The following is a 4,766-nucleotide window of genomic DNA, read 5'->3' on the forward strand; positions in this document are numbered from 1 at the left end:
ACAAAATTGGAGCACGTAGTACAACTCCACTATCTATGGAGTCACTCCAGAACACCCAGTAACATCAAGATGAGAGGCTTTGCAGTGACAGTGGGGTGGGGCATGGATAGCCTGCTTTCCTCACCAGAGTTCGGGGAGAAAAGACTGAGTAGGATAATGCTAACACATCCCCAGCACCTGCAAGTGAGTGTGCCTCATTGTCCCTCCTCATCTCTGCCCCAAGAATACCTTCTACCAATTGGGCACACTATTACTTGTTTCTTTCATACCCTGTCAAATATGTTTTCCTTATCTTTAACTCTGTCATAGCTCTCTTTATAGAAGCCCAAACAGAAGGAGACAATATGATAATGTTTAGAACTGAAAATGGTGAGGAGAGATAAAGACCAAGCAGACGTGCTGGAAAGTTCCATGTGGGACCCTCAGCCCCACTGCTTTGGAATCCTTGACTCCCTCAGGCACCAAACCTCAGCCCTGAGCAGGATGGAGAGAATTATAGACTGAGTCTGAACTGAGCCCTTTTACCTGCACAAGCTCCTGCCATCTCTCAACTACTTGTGATATAGGTGGTGAAACTGTCCCATTTACAGATGGGGAAACTGAGGCCCAGTAAACTTCTCTGAGTTGTATAGAGACTGGTTGTGTTGACAAGATTTGCCTGTAGGCCTTTCACTGTAGGCCTGGTGCCTTAGATGAGATGTGGTAATGGACACTAGAAACCATTTATTGAAGAGAAGGGGTGCTACCCAATCATCTGGATCTTCACAGAGTTATCAGACACAGTGGGTGTCCAAGAGGCCAGAGAAAGGGGGGTTATAATTGATCCCAGGTCAGTAGAGGAAGACATAGATCAAACTGGTGGCTTTCTCCAGCCTCAGGAAAGCTATGCACTTTCTAGATATCCTTCAGGTGCTGAAGGAGTGGACAGGCTGATGCCATTGTTTCCTGGGTCCAGAGTAGATTACCATTATAGGCAAATAGCACACAGTACTAAGTAAATAGAGGGAGAGAGAGGTTAGGGAACTTCCTTAAGTCACTGGAAATATCTGGGTGGGTGCTGGGACAGGGTAGAAAAAATGTACATGGTGATTCATCACACAAATGCTATCCCTGAACTGCCTGTGGGAAGCCAACTTGGAGCTGGCCTCTCAAGACCTGGCAGATACCCAGGTATCTCTCCCTGTGCCTGGCACCCCTGCCTTTCATAGTCAGTGGCCTCAGGTCACTCACCACATTTTACATTGAAAGGACATCCCCAGGCTTTTTTTTTTTTTTTTTTTTTACTGACTCTGCACTTCCCATCTATGTTAGCTATCATGCTTGACTGGAGTCCACCCTGTTGTTTGTGACTATCAGATATCTGTGACCACAGCTGCCACATGGGCTTGGAACCACCACACAAGCCTCTCCTATTTATACCTAAAGACCTAGATGATAACCATAGGTGTCCACTGTGTGGACTCATCTATTGCTATCATCTTCTCCTAACTATGCTGGGGCTAACATTAGCTTCAGTTTTCCAGCACAGCTTTTTACTCTCAGGGAACCTCCTCTTGAGTTTCTCTCTTATACTTCATAAGAGACAACAAGGATTGAATACTGGCAGAAGCTAGTTCAGGAGAAGGGGATCCTGAGCTTTTGACAATGTTATTAATGCCAGAGACCGTGGGTCCCACCTCCTAAAAGTGTCCCTCCTCAGGGTAGTTCCACCCTAGGAGCTTTTGCAGATGGCCTTTGTAAGGACCCCATGTCAGCAGGGTTTCAGATATGAACATATGGTCCTTATATAGGCCTAGCCATGGCGATACCAAATTGATACTTGCAGACATTTCCCAGGGCCCTTGTAAGACTAATTATTACAAAAAATAGTTTTACGACGAGAAATTATTTTGAAGACCTTCCCTTCCCAACTATTTTACACACGTGTTTTTAGATCTGCATCTTCATGTAGTAGCTGTGGTAAATAGCAGACAGACTTAGGTAGCTGTCTGAAGACTGTCAATTCCATTCTAAAAGAGGAGGAGGAGGAGGAGGAGGAGGAGGAGGAGGAGGAGGAGGAGGAGGAGGAGGAGGAGGAGGAGGAGGAGGAGGAGGAGGAGAAGAAGAAGAAGAAGAAGAAGAAGAAGAAGAAGAAGAAGAAGAAGAAGAAGAAGAAGAAGAAGAAGAAGAAGAAGAAGAAGAAGAATCCTTTCCTTCTTCCCTTAAGGATGACCTAGTTTGGCTTCTTCTTCCAATTCAGCTGTGCAATGGTGACACCTTGTGGCAGATTTTGTATCTTGTCATTTTTCTGGTCCCAGTTGGTCCCAGCCAGCATTGACTCTCCCTAGTAAGGTTCTTAGGATTCTGCTACCCACCTCCAGGGTGGCACTGATAAAGTCAAGTAACAGTTGATGTGTATGGGCAAGCATCCAGGGGACAGAACACTAAGCTTAAGGCAAAAGCACTCAGAAGAGACATCAAAAGAGTGGATAGGGAAAAGGCTGAGGACAAAGTGGTTGCCACATGGATGAGACTATGGGCAGTATGAGGTATATCACCTATTGGGTTTCCTTTCCTGTAGTCGGCACTGAAACTGCCTCCCCATTACCAAGTCCTGAGCAAGGCAAAACCATACAGCTACTGTCTGGTTCATACACAAAATACCTCAAGTGGGGGTTTCTGGCTGTGAAACTCCATTGGATCAAAATAGTTCACCAATATGGTAATTGCTAAAGCAATTCTTGACCATTATAAAACAACCACAACAGAGATAAACAAGGTAAGAAGCAGTATCCCTAGTTAGTGCTGAGATGCACGAAAAGAACTGTCTCTCACACTTAACCCTGAGGTTCATGTGTGCCTATTTACATACATGTGCACACACATACAAGCACATATACTTGCAAATATCACACACACAAACACAAACACACACACACACCAAATTTAAAAAAAATTGGTTGCTTCCAATGTTTGGGGATTACACATGAAGCTATTATACTACCTATGTGCTGGTTTCTGTGTATAGTGGTAAATATCTAGGAACTCAAATGCTGATTTTTTTAAACAGTCTTATGTAGCCTTGAATAGTCTTATATAGCCCTGGCTAGTCTTCAACTTATTATATAGCCAAAGTATGATCTTGAACTCCCGATCCTCCTTCCTCTACTACTAGGTGCTGGAATTACAGTTGTGTGCCATCACATCTTATAAGACTTCGTTTAGTTCAGTAAGAAACTGTCAAACTATTTTCCAAAGTAGCTTTATTATTGTTCATTCCTACCAGCAATGAAGGAGATGTGCTGTTGCTCTACATCTTCACCAGCTTTCGGTGAATTATACGTTTTATAAATTTTGGCTGTTCTAACAGATGTGTATTGATATCTTATTGTTTTATAAATCTGCAATTACTAATGACACATGATGTTGAGCATCTATTCATAATGCTCATTTGCCATCTGTATATTTTCTTTGCGGAGTCATATGTTCATAGTTTTTGCCCATTTCTACTGTTTGTTATCTTATTGTTGAGTTTTAAGGATTCTTTAAAATCCTTTATCAGATATGTGTTTTGAGACTATTGTTTTTCAGCCTGTGTCTTATCTTTTTATTCTCTTAACAGTATATTTTACAGAGAAATGATGCCAGTTTTAAAAATGTTTATTTTACTTTTAAATGTGTGTGTGTGTGTGTGTGTGTGTGTGTGTGTGTGTGTGTGTGTGCACCTGACTGCAGGTGACAGCAGAGGCCAGATGCATCAGATTCCTGTGAAGGTGTTACAAGTGGACTTGGGTGCTGGGAGATAAACTTGGGTAAGATCTGTCTCTATTAGTTTTACCTGTGGATGTGTAATAATTCCAGCATCTTTTGTTGAAAAGATCATCCTTCCTCCGTTGAATTGTATTTGTTCTTTTATCGAAAGTGAGTTTACTATATTTGTATGGATCGATCCTGGGCTTTGTATTTGATACCATTAATTTATCCCTGCCCCTATATGATATTTGATTACTGTAATTTTAATAGTAAGTCATGAAACCAAATGGTGTCTGGTCTGTACTTTTGTTCTTTTCCATCATTATTGTGTTATCTATTTTGAAATATTTTGCCTTTCTACATATACTTTAAAAAAATTGTATAATCATTTATTTTTCATTCATACCACAATCCACGGTGGGCTGAGTGACTCTTACAGATGCTGACTCAGGAATCCACGCTCCTTCCGTCTTGACACTACTTTCTCCAACATGTACCCTCCAAGCTGTGTGTAGGAGGTGCGCAATCACGATGATACAGAACAAGTTTCTGGTTCTCACTCAAAACTGGAAGAACAAGACTCAGAACAATCTCAACAGGTAGCCCTTAAAGGCCACTTAGACTGTTGTCTATTTTGTAGGTTTCTCTGAAGTGGTCAGGAGAACTGCTCAAGGATTTCTAAGAGCAAGTGTGCAGATGGCCATCACCTGGGCCAGGTGGTCTGGCAGCGCCAGGCCGGCAGTCATTGCGTTGTAATTCCTGCAGACGTGGGCACCCAATCTATCACTGTTTCTTCACTCCTGCCTTTTCTACTGTGGGAGCGGTGTCCTTGTGCCCTCTGCAGACAAAAGACTTTCTCCCGCCAACACGCCCGCATCCTCTCATATCACTAGGACGGGGACCTACTTTGAGACCACGTAGTGACCACTGACGGAGGGACCCACCAAGGCATTTAAACCAGGGTGTGAAAAAAAAAGACAGGTTCATGGGCTGCGCTGTTGCCCCTTTAAGAGCTCCTCCAACTGCACATGCTC

Source organism: Peromyscus maniculatus, chromosome 4 (assembly GCF_049852395.1).
Source record: "Peromyscus maniculatus bairdii isolate BWxNUB_F1_BW_parent chromosome 4, HU_Pman_BW_mat_3.1, whole genome shotgun sequence".
NCBI lineage: Eukaryota > Metazoa > Chordata > Mammalia > Rodentia > Cricetidae > Peromyscus > Peromyscus maniculatus.